General features: G+C 39.5%; 1 protein-coding gene across 1 annotated transcript in view; it reads left to right on the plus strand.

The window, feature by feature from the left end:
- The window catches only part of LINGO2 (leucine rich repeat and Ig domain containing 2), a 740,823-nt gene that overhangs the window by 345,372 nt on the left and 375,401 nt on the right, over positions 1–20,050 (plus strand). The window contains exon 4 of the mRNA XM_006767047.2: positions 9,356–9,388. The gene's annotated coding sequence lies outside the window, so the exon portion shown is untranslated. The remainder of the gene's footprint in view (positions 1–9,355; positions 9,389–20,050) is intronic.

Here is a 20,050-nt window from a genome sequence, read left to right on the forward strand (position 1 = left end):
GTCACACCCAGCACCTGATACCTATTCCTCCTACAGAACCTGCGTCTGTGGATCTAACATGTCTCATTCATGCAAAAATACACATTAATTTCTGTTTCTCTCTTCCCACTCAATCCTTAGTGTTTCGTGTTCTCTTTATTTTAAGCCTGGTTACAACTGTTTCATCTGTCATCTCCAGTCCATCTTACAAAGAGCTGTCAAATTGATCTTCCCAGAATTACACTTTGTTTACACTTCCCCTCTTAAAAAAGACTTCATAGATTTATTTTCTCTGACATAAGCTGAAAGGTATTAAGCTTGACACAGAATACCCCTGATAATATGATTCTTCTGGTCTTTTCAGACATACTTCCTCTATATGTCCTCACTCCTGCCATACATGCTTATTCAACTGGACTTGTCTTTATTCAATGATCACTCACCTTGAGTCAAGGTCCTTGACACCTTCTCCATAACTGAAGGAACCACCTCTTCCTTCTCCATCTGCTTCCATTCACCAGTGTTTCAAAACCTTTTCCTTCATAACCTTTCCCTTTTTAGAGAATCTTGCAGTTGCCCTAGCTGGTTTGCTTCACTGGTTAGAGTGTTGGCCCGAAGACTGAAGGGTCTTGGGTTTGATTCCAATCAAGGGAAGGTACCTTGGTTGCAGGCTGGATTCCAGCAGGGACACATGCAGGAGGCAAATGATTGATGTGTCTCTCTCACATTGATGTTTCTCTCTGTCTCTCCCCTTTCCTTCCATTCTCTCCAAAAATCAATGGGAAAAATATCTTCAAGTGAGGATTAAATAATAATAATTAATAATAATAATAATCTTGCAGTTAAAGGAAAACCTTAAAATCATTGAGTCCAAGAATTTGCTTCATGGACAAAATATGCTCTGTTTATGGTTATCTAGCTTATGTCTGGTGAAAGGGAAATTGATACCTAGGCTAAGGTATAGATGTGTCTTATCTCTATATTGCCAGTGTCTGACAAATTTTCTAAACATTGCCCATGCTTGAAACGTGTTTGCTAAATGAATGAATAAATAAATGAATGGATGCTTGTTTTTCTATTAGGGGTGGAGTCAGCATTTTTTTCTAGAAATGATCATATAGTAAATATATTTGTGGGCTTTATGGTCTCTGTCACAACTACTCAACTCTGCTATTGTAGCAGGAAAGCAGACATAAACAATAAAGAAAGAAAGAACATAAGGACTGTAGCTAGATTTGGCAGCCTGTAGTTTGTCAGCTCTTGTCTTAAAGCAAAACAAGCCATTTTGAGACATTTTTTAAGATTCTTCTTCATGTTGCTTCAGATCTCTCTAGCTAAAATTGTATTATATTCATTCAGTTATTTTAAAACAATTTGTGTTTCCTCTGATCATTGTTAATTCCTTCAGCCATTCTTTATATTAACCTTTCTCCCAAACTGTGTTTCATCTGTGGATCTCATAAAATCTGGTATCCAAAATAAAAAGCAATGCTCCATATGACATAGCAACAGTGAAGTGAAACAGGATCATTTCCTACTCTCCTAAATATACTACAGGTGTAATAATAAAGCCTAAGATAACTTTGGTATGTGTGGGGGAAGACACATCATGTTTCCTGTTGATTCATAAGTTTTACTTCAATTCTATACTCTTATCTAAACTGTTGTATATTAATTATGTTTTAGGAGTAAAAGGATAGGGGCCAAGTGCAGAATCTCATATTTTTCACTATATTGCTGTCTTATTTTATTTTAAATGATGTTATCAAGGACTGGTTTAAAAGTAATAGAGTGCCTATAGTGATCCTCATCCAATACATCGTGTTACCTTTAGTTCATCACTCATTTATTTGTTTCATTTCATCTGTTCATGCATACACCCGTTCACTCATTCTAACATATTTATTGACAGCTTCACAAGTGCCCATTACTATGCCTGGCACTGGACACCCAATAGTGAAAAAAAAAAAGGGATGCACCTCTCTTGCATGGAGCTCATAGCCTGCCTTGATGCCAGGCCAAACAATGACTGAACCATGGGATTCCTAAACAATCAACACACATTTTACATTTCTTACTATCCCAGACAATCTCCAGATGTTCCTCACTTGTCCGAAGATAATATTATCATGGCCCACTGTTCCCTGTGTTCCCTGATTTGGTTCTCTCATATTTATGATTCCCTTTCTCCTCCTTTATATTTCCATTTAAGTCGTACCTTTCCAAATGTTCCTTCTGGTTCCCCTTGGGGAACATTGGCTTGGATTCAGCCTATCACCTGTCCTTCATTTGGACTGCCTCAACCTGTACACATTTCCTGTCCTAACTTGCCTCTTGAGATTTAACTTGTAACTCAAGTCACGGAAAATTCTGCCCAGAAAGAGATAACCATTGGAGCCACAGAGCAGACTAAGCCTGGCCTCTAGCATTATTATCCAGTGCTGCTTTATCCACACCACTCTGCCTCCCCAAAGTGGAAGATAAGCATGATTTTAAATTAGTTAGCACAGGCTACTCTAGTAGTCCTATCAATATAGGATTTCACCAAACAGACATAGAACAAACAAATAATCACAGAACTTACTTTCTTGCAAGTGCCACCTCAGTAGTCCTCATCAGTCCTATCAATATAGGATTTCACCAAACAGACGTAGAACAAACAAATAATCACAGAACTTTCTTGCAAGTGCCACCTCAGTAGTCCTCATAAACTGCCTTTTCATCTCCAAACCATTACTCTGGCTCTATGCTGACACCAGTTTATTCAGAATTTTCCCTGCAAATTATGATACTGCCCAACCCCTCTGTTATTTAATTTTAAAATATTCTTTAAAAATACATCAAAGTGAAATTTTTACAGCATCACTCTGCTAAGATCTATCCTAAAGAGAACCTTGTGTCACAAAGTTAATCTCATGCCTGTATATGTCAGTCTTTATCTTTTTGTTGGTCTGCTTTTTGAGCTGTATCATTGAGATGTTAAATGCAGTACACCAGTAACTTACTGTACTGACAGTCACTTGGCTACAACTGGTTCTGAATGCCATGCGCAAAAATTAAATCTCTTTCCTGAATCTGAAAATATTACTGACTAGAAACTGGGGATCCATTTGCTGATGCCAAATATTCTGGTGTTATGAGTCCAAGCTCCTTGCAAGTAGGTCATGCACACCTTTGTAGCTCTCACAACTGCAGTTACAATAATGAATGAACCAGTGTAAACCTGTGTTGCATTCTTTCTGAAGTTTGCAGGTTTACATGTAAACTCTGCTGAGGAAAAATAAATGACCCCAGAATAAGTTTAGGAAGCCTGATATCCCCGGAGGTGAACAATGTTCTCATGGAGGTGTTTCCGGTGGTGTGGAAGAGTCTATACCGTAAAGCTTACTGAGTAGATTCCCATGCTTTTTGCTTTGCTTTGCTTTATCGACTCACCTCTCTACATGGGACATCCAATGCAGCCTCCATGGGCAGGTCCTGTCTTTTCCACCAGTAAGAACCTTTTACATCCATCTGATGGTTAAGAATTTCTCAAAAGCCCTCTCTCACCAAGTGGTTTCAATAACCTTTTGACAAGTAAAGGATAAAACCAAAGCTAGTAAGCTCTTTCTCGATGTGTAGCAACCATTTTTTGCCTTAGTGTGTCCAGGACAGATATATTTCTTAGAATTTTCTTATCTTAGCTTTCTGCCAGAGGAATTTTACCTAACACCTTGTGTTTATTTATCACGTGAAGTCCTTAATTCAGTGTAGTGGTGGGATAACATCACTAAACCAATGATGCGACATATGTTTAAATAGAAAAGCAAAATGATGTGATCCAGAGTTAAGAGCTGGTAAATGAAACAAAGGAATCAGGGATGTAGAGTTTCTTCAAGAACAGAATGAAGAGGTACAATGTTTTCCAGACAAGAGCCTAGCGACAGGCGGTTACCACTTAGCTGACTGTTCACTGGTTGTGAAATCCTAACAACATTCTCTCAAAATTGCATGGAATGAGGTATCTTCTAAGTTCTTATTCTAAAGACTGCCTGAAGAAATATTTTACTGGGCTGTAAATTGTTCTGACTGCATTTCATGCCTGATAAAATTCTTACATTTATGGTAGAAAATGTAAGTCCTTGTTCTGTAACTAATCTTGTAAGTTTTCTGAAACAGATAGGTCTTAATTTTTTTTCATAGAAAATGGCACAATTAAAAGTATCATTTTGTACTTAGAAAATATGCTAGCATAATTAGAGATTGTTGTCAAACTAACCTTGAAATTAATCTTGAAATATATTTTAGGACATATTTTAATGTAATATTATAACTTGTTTTGTATGTGTAGTTATAGCCTACTGATTTATATCAGTCTGTATTTCAAGAGGTGTAAATACATTAGTCTAATGTTCCAGTGGCAATATAATTGTAGATATTGTATAACACTGTAGAATGTTTTCTGACTTAAAGGCTTAAACATATCATTATTGAATGCTTATGCCTAAACAAAAGTATGTTTAAAATTAGAACAAACTGGCCGAAACCGGTTTGGCTCAGTGGATAGAGCGTTGGCCTGTGGACTGAAAGGTCCCAGGTTCGATTCCGGTCAAGGGCATGTACCTTGGTTGTGGGCACATCCCCAGTAGGAGATGTGCAGGAGGCAGCTGATCGATGTTTCTCTCTCATCAATGTTTCTAACTCTCTATCTCTCTCCCTTCCTCTCTGTAAAAAATCATAAAATACATAAAAAAATAAATAAAATAAAATAAAAATAGAACAAACTGTTCTTTATGGGAGACAGGAAGATATGATGGCTAGGATGTGGACTCAGAGTCACTCATATCCATGTTCAATTCTCAGCTTCATGACTTCTGAACTTTGTTATCTTGCTTTAGGTCAATTGTTGTGAGAAGCTGATTCTGAGATAGAATTTTTTATGCAGGAAGTTTGTTGGGAGTGTGCTTGGGATCAATGTGGTTATTGATGTCCCAAATAGAAAAAAGAAGGTCTGGCCTTCGTATCCTTACACTGCTCAGTCATTAGACATGAGCTGCCTGTGAGAGGGTGAATAATATTGGGGAAGGCAGTTCTCTTTGGTGGAAGGAGGAAAACTCCCAGATGAGTCAGCTGGGAGCCATTGGAAGCCAACATTTTGGGCAGCTGTGAACAGCTTCTTCAGGATCCTAGTAGATCCCCTTTTCTGACAAAACATCTGAGAGGAAGATTAATGGGAATACAGCCGCCTGCCAATGCAGCTGGTCTCAATGCCTCAACTGATACCTATTGTTTCTCTATTGCCTTGCCTCTTCTACTGCCTATTCTAGAATTCCCTCATCCTTGGCCTGCGCCACTGCCGATCTATGTGGCCTGCCTTGTGGGGTGACACAGACAATTACTGATAAGCCATAAATCCTACACATCATTTCTTTCTTAGGCCAGGACTTCTGTATTTATCCATTTGCTTTCAAAAATAGTTGGGAGGCCCAGCCAGCGTTGTTCAGTGGTTGTGCATCGACTTATGAACCAGGAGGTCATGGTTCGATTCCCGGTCAGGGCACATACCTAGGTTGCGGGCTTGATCCCCAGTGGGGCGTGCAGGAGGCAGCCAGTTAGTGATTCTCTGTCATCATTGATGTTTCTATATCTCTCTCATCCTCTCCCTTCCTCTCTGAAATTAATAAAAATATATTTTGAAAAGTAAATGGGAAAATACTAAGAGATATCCCATGAATCTCCTGGGTAATAGAAGTCCTTCCCTGCCCCCATTGTGTGACAGCAACCCTACCTCTTCCCAATGTTCATTCAATTACCCAAGCCAGTATGATGACTCCACTCCCTGATACCACCGTCCTGGCACAAGGAGCCCAAAGATATTGGATATAAGACACATCTTAAAGTCTAATGAGCCTCCTAGTGTGTCCTCTTCTGGAAGTATTCTCATTCTTAAAACCAGGATCTCTGGATTCACAAAGCCTAAATTTGTGGGAACAGGTTGCACAAATTCCTCAATTAGGTCACTGGGAATGATGCTAAGTTCAACCACTCCTACTTCCTTCCCTTGGTTCCTAGATCAATGTATTCTATCGATTGGGGCTACAGTACTAGAATATGGTCATTGATTAGAGTGTTTACCCCATACTTTATCTGGCACCCCATCATTTCAGCATATCATCTCCAAGCTGTGGCTTCAGCTGTACCTTTAAAAGGCTGTTCCATCAATCTATCAGGCCAGCAGCTTTGGGGTCATGTAGTATGTGTTGGGATGAATGGATCTCATAATTATGCTGAATTCTAAGGTATTTCCATTAGTTTGAACTAATAATATGCATATTGTGTCCAGATGAATCAAACACTCTGTAGGCTCTCAGATCATGATGCTGAACAAGGCTGTGCAGGCAAATAAGCAAACCTTTATTTGGAATCTGTTCCAGTTCTAGTCAAAATGAGTCACTGGCTCTTCTAAGGTGGAAGAGGTCCAGTGTCACAATCAGCTGTCCATCAAGTGGCTGATTGATCTCCCCATAAAATAGTGCTGAAACCGAGGCTTAGCATTGGTTCCTGCTCCTGTCAGGGTGGACAGCTCATCAGCTTCATCATATATATATGGTGTGTGTGTGTGTGTGTGTGTGTGCGTGCGTGCGCGTGTGTGTGTGTGTGTGGCCTATATGAATGTGCTGGATCCTACTGAAAGAATGAAGGGGGCTATTCTAAAGCTTTAAAATATGTAGGGGGAAATGGAACTTCTTGGGGAGGGTATTAGAAATATAGGGAAGCTGAGAGAGTGATCAAGAACAGATCCTGTAAGCTATTCTCCAACTGCATAAGATGATAAGCCAGTGGTTTAAAAGTAGTCTACTAAAAACTCACTAATTTATACATTTTTGTTCTTGCATTTTTAAATTTCTTTTTTGTTTGCTCTTAGTTCCTGAGATTTTTTAAAATCTTAGTTCCTTTTTTTATGAAACTGGTAAATTTGCCAAATTAAAAGAACACAGGCCAACTTGGAAACTTTGTGTAAATAAATTACTCCACTGAGGCTCATTTTTCTTATTTATAAAATCAAAATGAAAATATCTATCTTACAGAGTTATGGGATTTTTAAAAAGTAAATAAAGTACTTGTACATGATAGATGCTCAATCCTGGCTTCATAATATTAAAAAAAAAGAAAAACATCCTAAACCTTCATTGCTGAGCTAAGGAGGAAAGGACAGGGCCTCTATCCTTACTTGAGTCACAGAGATCTGACAAAGTGGAAGTAAGGCAGGCAGGTGAGATGCCTTCCCATCCTACCTAGTGGCTCACCTAATAATAGTTCCCAGTGGTTGACTTGGGTTGTATTTGCTTGTTTTCTTTTTGAAATAGTATAATATTCATGGGTTTTTTTTGTTTGTCCTTGATTATTTCACATATTTAAAAATTTGTTTTCTGCCTACCAAAAAAAAAAAAGCATGCTTACTGTAAACACTTTGCTTATTGAGTATTCATTTATCATGGGGTCAAGTATTCTTCTTAACCTATTAGAAAAAGATAACTACTGTAAGTATTTGTGTTGGTTTTTTAAAAATATTTTTATTGATTTTTTATTTTTATTTTTTAGAGGAAGGGAGAGGAAAAGAAAGAAAAAAAATCAATGTAATAGCAAAACATTGATTGGCTGCCTCCTGCACATCCCGTACCTGAGATTAATTGGCAACCCAGGCATATGCCCTGATCAGGAATCAAACTGCCAGTCTTTTGTGCTCAGGATGATGTGCAACCAATTGAGACAGACCAGCCAGGGCCACTACATTAAGAATGTGATATCTGTTCTTATAGATATTTTTCGAGGCAAAATCAGATATATTTATTTTAACAAAAGCAGGTTCATATTTTGCATACTATTTCACAGAATGCTATTTTAACTTCATGGTGTCTCATGGGTGTTTTCTCAGGACACGGTATGAAAACTTGATTTTTAATAACTTTAGCTTTCTATTGCACCATAAAGTATTTGGTGGATGTTTGGTTACTTCTATAGGCTTTCACTATTTAAAACAATGCTATAATAAATGCTCTTATACTTCTAGCATAAATTCTAGAAGTGGAGCCCTTGGACCAGACGTCATAAAAATTTTTAATCGCAATGTATAATGCCAAATTGCATCAAATTTCATTCTGAGCAGAGGTTTTATTCCATTCTGAGAGGTAATGGTAGAAATTTCATCATTAGGAACAAGGGTCACAGCCAAGTATCTCTGCCAGCAGCAAATCACACTGCTTAGGGACTAAAAAAACACTCTGCTTTCAGAAAAGAGAGATTGTGGTTGAATCAGCTCTCAAAGTGTGCACGGAGCCAGTGCATTTAAATAGAGGCTTTTAACAATGAGCTCATAGAGCTGGTTTAAACCTCAACTCTCTATTGTTTACTAGCTGTGTGATGTTAGGCAAATTACTCAATTTTTCTGAGCCTCATAAAATTGGAATAACAATATGACTTACCTTAGGTGGTATATAGATGAAGTGAGAAACAAGTAATTGACATATACCTGCAGGTAATATATATGCGTGTCATATACATGTCATCCTGATTGTTGTGCCTGCCATATAGCAAATATCAGCTGCTATTATTATGCTTTTCCAGAATACATATCTGAGATCCCAACGGGGTGTTTTATTTCAGTGTTTTCCTCTGACCTCCTCATTCCTCAAAGAGAACAATGGCTAGAAAACATTGGTTGGGTAAATACTGCATTATCATAATTACAATTTCCCTGAGAAAAGTGGCTTGCCATTTGAATATTCAGCATCATAATTACAATTTCCATAAGGAATGTAGAACAGTTATTATAAACAAGACAATAATCACTTGGTCCATAAGGGAGAACAGATTATTGGGGGAGCAAGGAGGGAGCAGAAGCAAAAGCTTGTGTTCTAATCAGCATTCAAGAGTAGGCAGATCCTGAGAATAAATTATAGCAGCCTCTTAGAACACTCTTGTCTGAAGTTAGTGAAAAATCTTATCATGATGGAGATATCCCTGGGTTGATTAAGTGCTGTCTATATAATTCTTCTTTATGTATAATTTAGTTTCATCATTTTTATTAAACATCCCCTCTGTACCTCTACTCATTGTCATTCACAATGGCTGTGCGTCCAATAAATTTTAAAAAGCAAACTATCCCAAAATGCAAAAAGCACAAAATGTTTGAAAAACAGTTTAGTGGGCGAAGCTTCATCAGGGTGTTTCTCTCTCCACAGTTAAATGCCTCCTTTATCAAGGGAAAATGGATAAAGGTGTGTGTGTGTGTGTGTGTGTGTGTGTGTGTGTGTTAATGTTCTTTTAACTGTGTTGCCTTAATTGGCTTTCACTTAAATTTTCTTTTTTTTTTCTGTTTTTTTTTACATTTCTTTAGGTGAGATGAGCAAAACGGAAGGCAGCTTTCAAGGTTGGTACTTTTCATGATTTTTAAAGCATCTCATTAATATGAAACAAAGTATGAAAGGAGCAGAGAAAAATATGTCCTTAGCTTTTCACAGATAGTGGTTAGAGGACATTGTGTGTTATTTTCCTCACTCATGGATGGAAATGTACAACACTGATTATAACAGAATGCAATATAGCAGTCACCTAGAATACCTCATTTACTCTGTGGCAAAACTCTGAAGTTGGGAATATTCAATATTATTTTATTCCGTCCATCATTCATTCATCACTCCATCCATCCACCATTCTTTTTTTTTTTCAGTTCATATGTATTGCACACATACTGTGTGCAAGGCCCTGTCATCTGACTTTCCTCTCTTCATACATTTTTTTGGCTGACCTTCACTGTGTTCCCTATCCCACCCCTGTTTCCACCCCTTCGTGCTGTCTCTGAAAATGAGCCTTCACCAGTTATCACAAGTCTTCAATTTAACTTGCCGTATCTGATAAATGAGCTGTGTTTCCACAACATTGCTCAGATGATATGGGTTCAGCTATATCTACTCCCAAATAATTGAGGCAAAGAGAAAATCATCAGTGTGATTATAAGGAAATGACTCTTCTCTACACAATAATGAACGCTGTAATGTCTTTCACTTTTGTGTAGTATATATTACTATATAGAGATTACTATCACATAGTGTAGTTGTATATCTAGATACAGTAATCTATAACATCAGTTACCCTTCCTCGGAATTCTAGCATACAGGTCTTCTTTCCATGTACCTTTTAAGCAATCTTAAGACTTTCCGATCAAGCACAGGCTTGTTATTATTATAAATTTTAAAATAAGCAAAGCATTTCAGACACACATGAAAAGGCTCCTTGAATTAATGTCATGGGTGGACCCAAGCATACTTTACGGGAGCTATTAAATGGAAGTTACCAACAGAGAACTCCTTATACTAACTTAAAGTGAATAAATATTGCTTTAATTAATTGGGAGGGCTGTTTTGTTCTTTTATTCTAATATCATAATTATGCTAACTTTAAAAAGGCTTTCTCCGTTTTCTTACTATCTTTAATTTTCTCCAATGCATTTAAAAAAAAAATAAAGTATTGAAGTCCTCAACAGGAAATTCTGCTTCCAGAGGTGTTTTTAGAAATATAACTGTTATAATTGGGAAGGGACTCTAGTGTTTGTCCGCCAATCTAGTTTAATTTTACTAATTTAACCTAAAATAGTTCAGATTCTCTCAGTCATCTATCTATTTGATTATAACACTTACAAGGAAGCAGGGAGCAGAGGTTGAGTAGTTAGGCTCTAGAATCAAATTGACAGAATTTGAATCTTGTTTACCCATCTAGTATTTGTTTGTTGGGTCAGCATATTAACATCTCCAGTCTTTGATTTCCTCTGTTGCAAAAGGAGAGAAATAAGAGGACTTGCCTCATAAGGTCGTTGGGGAATAAGATGAAATATTTACAAATAATTTTGGCATATTATAGAAAAGCAATGAATGACAATTGCCATTATTATTACTTTGCTATTATAACTGTTATTGTAAAGCATTATTGTCAGAAGCAGGTAACATCTTCTCTGCAATATACTTCTCTCCTGGACTTGATCTTTGATACTTCACCATCATGTGGTCATTATATGGTAAGGTTTTGTTCCATATGAAAATACATATAATCTATAACCATCAAATTGTCTATCAAACTATGACATTGCTTCGTAGAAAACTGCATCTACATTTTTTCTCAATATAATATCTTGATTAATATCACCAAGGTGAGGGAAATAAGGGGTTTGAGTGATTACGAAGAAGAGTAAAAATGGATCAGTAGTAGCGAGGAGGGAGTCAGTGGACTGAGAGGCTTGGTGCCAACTTTCCAACCTTGCTCAGACAGAATCTAGCATTGTCTGTGCCTTTGTGGGCAGAGAGCCCCCTAGTTCATGGTGATGTGAGGACCAGAGCTGGAGGCCAGGCTGTAGACTGGTGGGCGAGAGGAAACCTTCAGGAAAGGTGGGGGTCATTCCTTCGTGCAGGAGAGAGATAGGAAATCTGAAGGCAGGCGGGAGAGCAGTGTGAGGGGTCTGAACTCTCGTCCCTCCCTTGGAGAGATCTGTACAAGGCTGTGGGTGTGCCTCATCCACGTGGTTAGAGTAGATGAGGAAAGATAGTCCTTCCTCAGCTGAGACTGGCCAGTGGCCTCAGCCCAGGCCATCCATATGCAAAGGCCATCCAGCAGCAGCCTCTTGGTGCTGGAGCTTACAGTGAGCCCAAAGGCCAGGGATCTGAGGGAGGCACTGCCACTCCGCACCCCTCTAGGTTGATGATACAAGGAAGGGAGCCTTGCCAGCTTCACATACAGGCCCCTGGACTCATGTTGACACCGTCCCAGATGAGTATGCAATCGTGAAATTTAGACTTTGTTCAGGGAAATGCAATGTACAATCTCTGATGCAATGTAGAAAATGACACTTGTAAGTTGAGGTCATAGACAGTGCCAGGTATGTAATAATCTAATTACAGCAGGATAGTACTAAACATTTTTAATCTGATTTCTGAGACAGCAAAATTCACAACTGAATTTATACATAAACATGTCTGGATGAAGGGCTTTGCAACTCTGCAGTGACCAGAGTTCTCATCTAGAGGGTTTGAGCGTCACTGGGTTGAAGTGGAATTATGGTCTCCACACTGTTCCACAGATAAATGGCAAAGCTTCATTATCTCCCAGCCTGTGAAAGTACGGTGGTGAGGATAAATTCACAGAAAAAGAAAATCTTGATGGCCCCTACCCACCTCCAAGAAATACTTAAATATGCCTGTGACACTCAGTTTATCCCTACAATGTACATGGGTACTCTATGTGTGTGAGTGTGTGTGTGTGTGTGTGTGTGTGCCGTCTATATAGATGTTGTTGATGGCTTGTGTTAGCCATATTTAAAAAATGTTTCAACTATTATTCATTTTAAGTTTTTTTTTCCCTTCAAATAATGAAATTCAAGCCCACAGAGGTTAAGCAAACTAGCCAAACCCATGGGGTTCACTAAAGACCAAATGGGGACCACAATCCCACTGTCTAACTCCCTCTTTGCCTTGGGCCATCTCAGAAGATAGGAAGGTCTTTTATTGGGATGAAAACTTTCCGAAACACTGCATTCTCTATCATCCTGTTGCATGAATTTGTTATTTATCACTTCTGTTCAGCACTTCTTAAGTGTTCTTACTTTCCAAACTGCACCATGAGTTCCTATGGGAAGAGCTCATGGCTACTATTTCTTTGTATTATTATCATATGTATAAAGTTCCAAGCAAATAGCGTGCAGTTTATTTTGATGCTAAACCTTGTGAAGAACACTGAACCCCTACTTCCCTTTCAGCTTGGCTAGTTGCATTGACGTTCTTTGTAGAAGACCCAGAAATCTCTCAGAGTGACTTTAGAGCAAAATGTGGTTGGGTTTTGTTTTGGTATTGGGTTGTTTGTTCTTTTTTGTTAATTTCTGACACTGCTACAGGAATAGAGAAATAATATATCAAAATCAAACTTAGTGCTTGCATATCTGTATATTTTATAATATGAGTGAGGGGGAGAGGGTCAAATAGACACTTCTAAACAATGTTATTAGCTGGGAATACTTGGGCTTAATGATTTGAAAACCATTAGAGAGACTGGTGAGAAGAGAGAATGCCTATTGAAAATATGAATATATTGTTGGGTGGATAGCAAGGAGGGCCCAGAGGTTAAATATTGGAATGAATGGGTTCAATTTTTTTAAGTAAAGAAGAAAGGTTACAAATAAGAAAACTAATTTTCCTTTTATTATGGATTCTAAATCTAATTTCCTTTAGTCCTTCCTGTGTATTTGAAAATCAGATGTAGCTCTTATTTCCATGTCAGAGCTGTTTAATATTTTCACACTGGGAGAGTTGTGTTTAGATTTGAGTACCACACATTAGGAAGGCTATACACAATCTATTTTGCCCTGCTTCTGTGTAGAGTGCCATATAAATCAGTTCAGGTTATATGATTATTAATTAAAGATAAATTCCAATATTTAATTAACTTTTAAAAAATATATATACATATATATTTTTTATTGATTTCAGAGAAGAATGGAGAGGGAGAGAGCGATAGAAACATCAATGATGAGAGAGAATCATTGATTGGCTGCCTCCTGCATACCCTCTACTGGGGATCGAGCTCACAACCCGGGCATGTGTCCTTGACCAGAATCAAACCTGGGACCCTTCAGTCCCCAGGCTAATGCTCTATCCACTGAGCCAAACCAGCTAAGGCTCACTTAATGCTTTTAAAGATCGTTTTGGCACTTTCTGCAGGGTTTTCAATGAGAAAAATTTTTAAATAAGGTAGATTGTGGAAATGTTAGTAAATCTTGCCCCACCCATATATATTCTCCATACATACATGTACAGTAATGAGGATGGTGATGGACTCAAAGCTATGCTCTTGGAGGAAGAGGTGGGCAGAGGCAGCAAGATAGTGGACAGAGTAATGGATTCACTTCTAGCTGAATCGGGAGATGAGTCAGATGATTATTATTAGCCTATCACTATATTATTATAGCAACACCTGGCTTTTTAAATTATGAAGCTATATTACCTTGATAGAAATAAATGCTAAGTTTAAATGTATTTTTAATATAAATACTTTTGCAATTTACTCTAGTTCAAATCTTGGCCTTACCACTTACCTGGGAAAATAATTTATTCTTTTTTATTGTCTTTTTTTCTGGTTTATTTATTTGTTGGATTTGATTTTCCTTACAAAGGAGCTATTTTCGGTGCATGAGCCCAGCTTAATGTCTGACAGAAAGCAGTGAGTCCTCCAACATCCGTGTCCATTTCCCTCTTTGAGGAGCTGAGAAATGTGTGGGCTGCTTTCAAATATCTGAAGCAGCCTCATGTGGAAGATAGACGTAATTAAGCCTATGGTCCAAGTGATAAGAGAAGCCAGAGGCTCAAGGAAACACACCCAGCTCCATATAAGAGGAACTTCATTGTAAAGCACAACTGTCCAAGGCACAGGTGACTTGTGAGTTCTTCCACCGTCGTCTTTCAGACATAGGCTGAGGACCGGAGAGCAGGGGTCAGTATAGAGAAGATGCTCGCATTGGGCGGTCAGCCAGGTGATGGACGCCCAGGCCCTCCTTTCCTGTAGACTGGAGGATGCTATGGTCTGTTTTGACTCCAGATACACCGAAACCATTAGGAAGCAGGTGTAGTTCTTACCGTAGTGGCTGCAGTGATTATAAGACAGCAACAGGCTTTGACTGCTTTAAGCAGAGAAAAATGAAAACAGTAGAATCACAGCACTCGGATCCAAATCTGACCACCGATGTAACGCTATGACAAAAGTCAACGCCCTCCTAGCAGCAAGAGTGAGCCCTAACATCGTCCTTGAAAACAAGGCGCTGTCCTGAGAAGGGCGGAGTCAGGGTTCCCTTTTCCCCTGGAAGCCCTGCTTTCCTCCTCCAGCACAGGCAGGCCCTGCCTTGTATACACCCTCTGCTCAGAACACCTGCTTTCTCTCCTCCTCCTGGACTAGGCTCACACTAGGTAATTTTCCCACAGGAAGAAGAAGAGGGGAGAAACAAACAAACAAAAGAAACCATGACAACTGGGAGCTTTGCACTTCCTAGCTCTGTTCATGTTTTTTGACTCTGAAGAGGAAGTTTACACCCCTAAATAGGTGGAGAAACCCTAAACACTCTTCATCTCCTAGGGCCTCATCTTCTTTTTTAGAGAGGGAGAGGGAGATAGAAACATGAATGATGAGAGAGAATCATTGATCTGCAGCCTCCTGCACACCCTACATTGGGGATCGGATCAAGCCCACCACCTGGGCATGTGCCCTGACCGGGAATGGAACTATAACCTCCTGGTTCATAAGTCAATGCTCAACCACTGAGCCACATTGGCCTGGCTTAGGGCCTCATCTTCTCCCTCCCGTCCCCAGCGGAGCTTTCTCCCAGGTCCTCCAACTGCCCTCCTTCTCCTCACCTGCTACCCCTATATTCAACCCCTACCCAGGGGTGTAGGTGGCTGATTTTGTTTCATGTGATTTGCAGATTTTCCTTCTGGTCATGGTCCTTGTGTCACTATACATCCTGTTGGAGGATAGGGATTGCCCCTGAGGCTCAGATCCAGCTCTGTAGGCCATATTTCTATTGGCCCTCCAATACCTAGGCAATTAATTACAGTTAATTCCAATTACCTTTTCACATTCTGATCCAAGTGACATCTCCAAACCCGTCTTGATCTTCCCCTGCCAATCTCCCTCTTTCCAGCTACACTAAGCTTTTCACATTCCATAGCATGTCCCCACCCCTTACCTTCTCTTTGCACACACTGACCGTGTGAACGCAAATATCTCTTCCTCCTCTGTGAAATCTTCTCACCCTTCCCTATTCAAACTTAGACAGGAAGCCCTCTGTGTTTCCAGGGCATCTGACTCATACTTCTCTCATAACCCTGAACATGTTGTGTTACAATTTATGTGTGAGTTTATCTCCCCTACTTGTTTTCTCAAATAAGAGCATCCTCTTCTTTGTGTGGTGTTCACAGTACATAGCACAGTGTGCGATTCACAGCAAGAACCCAATAAATGTTATTTGAATGAATAAAATAAGTAAATGAGTGAGAATATACACTATAGCCTTTGCCATTTAAACAACAGATCTAAAGGATCAGTTGTTAAATAGAGAAAGCTTCAGTAGGCATCTCAAACATCTGGACAATTGTCATGTAAAATATTTACTTGTGAGGCAAAAAGATAGTTTCTTTTCCTGTGGAAATATAAAAGAATTTTTGTTCCAAGGAAAATTACACTGAAAATAAAATAACTGTCTACAGTATGAGAGAGACTAAGTTTATATCTTTGGGGACATTCTCTTGTCTTTTTTTATTACAAGAGTGAGCAGGATTTAAACCAAGCAGGCAGTGTGATGATGGTGCCAGACAGCTAATAAAGAGGAAGATTAGAGAGTTGCGGAAAATGGCAGGTGCCTTGCCTGACTTCACATCCTAGACATTAAACAGAACTAAGTGACGCTATTTCCTGAGGCCCACCAGGAGCGCTTGATGTCAGCAGCAGCAGCAGGGGGCCACTTGGACTGTGGTATCCATCCTACCTGTACCCCAGTTAGGAAGCAATATAGAGAAAGAATAAAGGAAGCAGCGGTAGATGGTACTCAGACAGAGAGACAGCATCTGAACCAAATCCAAACTCTTGCAAAAAGAAGACTTATGTCTAGTCAGTCTCTTACAACATGTCCTTTGCTCTCAGAGACTAGAACCTCTAATCAACCTCTAATCATGTCAAGCATCTCTTCAGAGGGAGTCTGCATTTCACAGCCCGCAGGGAGTCTACATTTCAGCCTCTTGGGGAGCTAGAGTTGCTACAATTTTAAAATAGAAGAGAAGGGAAGTGGGTGGTATTGCTCCCAGTGACTCATAGGACCACCAGGGATCATACCCATCTTTATTTACCCAAAGAGCAAATACACAAAATACTTCACATTTTTGTATCTAATGAACATAATTACAACAAATATTTGCTCATTTGAACTTTGTTAACTAAAAAGCAACTCCTACTTGGAGATAAAGGCAGTGCTGGAACACAGTGAACATCTGGGCTAGAATCATGGAGCCAGGAGACTGGCACAGGTCACATGACAGAGAAGGGTCTGGGTTTGGAAAGGAAAAAACATTTCTTATCACTTACTAAGTACTGATCATTGTGCTAATGGCTTTGCAAAGAATATATGATTTTATATCTTTGCCTAATGTGAATAATCTATATATATAAAAGCCTAAGGACATCCTACGTTTGCCTGGTAGCTATGACATGCAATGACCACCAGGTGCAGACACTCCAGTCAGTAGAGGAGGGAGTCCAATTCCTCAGGGAATCGGCTGTGGGTGGAGCCTGTCAGCCCCAAATCTGCTTCATCAACACCCCAGACCCAGACAGGAGGGAGCCCAATTCCAGGGTATGTCACCCAAGAACCACCCTCTTGCAATCTGGGACCCCTCGGGGGATGTCAGAAAGCCCAATCCCCACAGGCCAGGCCGAGGGACCCCACCAGTGCATGAATGTGTGCACCAGGCCTCTAGTATTTCAATAAAAATATCAGTGTGAATAGCATAAAAAAAGAATCATAGATAAATCTGAACCTATGTATAAGGCATTAGTATCTATCGACAAGTTTTCAGTTTATACCACAAAAACACTCAAACAGCACATCATATAATGTTGAACTTACTTTCACTTTCAGTTCTTACTTAGGCTTGGGAACCAAATCTAGAAATCTACATTCTTCTTTTTAATATATATATATATATATAGAATTGATTTTTAGATATATTTTATTGATTTTATTGGTTATTTTACAGAGAGAAAGGGAGAGGGATAGAGAGTTAGAAACATCGATGAGAGAGAAACATCGATCAGCTGCCTCTTACACTCACCCTACTGGGGATGTGCCTGCAACCAAGGTACATGCTCTTGACCAGATCGAACCTGGGACCCTTCAGTCCACAGGCCAATGCTCTATCCGCTGAGCTAAACCGGTTAGGGCTATATTATTGATTTTTACAGAGAGGAAGGGATGTAGAGAGTTAGCAATATTGATGAGAAGGAAACATTCATCAGCTGCCTCCTGTATGTCCCCTACTGGGAATTAAGTCCAAAACTAAGGTACATGGCCAATGCTCTATCCACTGAGCCAAACTGGTTAGGGCAAATCTGCATTCTTTATAGGAAGGCTGAGCTTACAAAAAGAGAGCAAACCCTCCCAGCCTTCAACATATTTACGGAAAGCGTTGCCTCATATATCTCAACCACATTCTAATTATTGTATAATACAGTGGGGCCTTAACTTACGAGTGTCCCGACTAACGAGTTTTTTGAGATATGAGCCGTCTCTCGGCCGATTTTTTGCTTTGAGTTGTGAGCTAAAATTTGGGTTAAGAGCCAGCTTCAGATACCCCGCTGCTAGTTGGCGCAGCGAACATCATGGTGAACGCCACATCAGCCCAGCATCACGTGTCTCACTCGTTCACTTTTGATTTGACATACAAGTAATTTGAGTTACAAGCTCCGTCATGGAACAAATTAAACTCATAAGTCAAGGCCCCACTGTACAACATTTTAGAAGTGCTCATCTGCTTAAATCTACACAAAAACAATGTCAACCTCAAAGACATCTAATGAACATAGAATAGAAGTCTCAGAAATTGATCCTGGAGACAATAGTAGGAATTATTTCAATGTCCAGTTTGTCAGAAATGAAGTATTGCTTCCGGATGAACACATCCACCTAGCCTTGTCCAACTGGTGAGTGCTATTGAACCCACTGATTGGTGGGGATGATGAACCTGAGCCTGAAAGAGGACCAATAACAAGAGAGCCCTGGTATCCCACCTTTTCTAACTGAAGGTGCTGAGTTTCTTCATATTTCTCAAGAAAACCAAGCCTCTGTCAGTGTGGCTGTTACCTGAAGGTGTGTTATTAGGAACCAAGACATGTTAGAGGTCTGTCCTGGGTTGGCTCAAACGGAATCACCTCCAGCAGAGGGACTGTACACTGCCCCTTCCTGGTAAGCAATTGCCGATTCGGCCTGGTTTCCCGGTTTTCTCATATACTGCCCCTCCCTTCCATTTTCTCACCCTTGGTTTAATTCTCCTCTCCAAAGGACTGTTGCTTATGTTCCATGGTTATGTCTCTTATATATCTGAGAAGCAGCAGAGCATGGGCTCTGGAGATGAACTATCTGGGACTTTATCCCAGTTTTTTCACTAATTGTCGTTGGACAAGTTGCTTAAAAATCTCTAAACTTGAGTTTTCTTGTCCATAAAATAGGGGATATATCCTAAGCATTTCATGAATATTATCACTATAATTATATGATGCTGCTGACAATGGCTTGGAGATGGGAAGCGAGTTCCAAACTGCTTGACTTTCTCTACCCTGTGACCTTACGCATAAGCAGTTCCCTTGGTTTCTGACTTAGAAAATGAAAAGGCAACAGACATTTCTTCTCTTGCTCTGGTGCTGGGAAAAATAGAACCAATTCAATGTCAGAATAAAAAAAAATACCTTTTGGGAGACCACGCCATTTTGGGCGATTGTTGCCGGCATCCAGAGACCAGCTACTAACCTGGAAACAAGGGATCTCAAGCAGCGTGACTGCGTGAACTCAGACGAGCACTGCTTCTTCTCACAGAAAGCAGAGAGAGAACTACATAACCAAACACCTTGAGAAGAGAAATCATGGTGAAACAAAGAACAAACCCAAATATGAAAGAAAAACAGGCATCACCAGAAAAGGAAGTGAACAAAATGGAGGCAATGGAGGCAAGCAACCTGTCAGAGAAAGAATTCAGAGAAATGGCCATAAGGTGGATGAAAAGAATGGAAGACCAATTCAACAATATGTGTAGGAACCAAGAGGAAATGAAGAAGAACCAAGAGGAAATGAAGAGAAACCAAGAAGAAATGAAAAATGACATCACTGTTATAAAGAACTCAATAGAAAGCATCAACTAAACTAGAAGAAGTGGAGGACCACATCAGTTAGCTAGAAGACACGGTAAGAAAAAATACACAAGCAGAGCAGCTTCTAGGAAAAAAAAAAAATAACAAGCAG

Source organism: Myotis davidii, unplaced genomic scaffold (assembly GCF_000327345.1).
Source record: "Myotis davidii unplaced genomic scaffold, ASM32734v1 scaffold1359, whole genome shotgun sequence".
Classification (NCBI taxonomy): Eukaryota; Metazoa; Chordata; class Mammalia; order Chiroptera; family Vespertilionidae; genus Myotis; species Myotis davidii.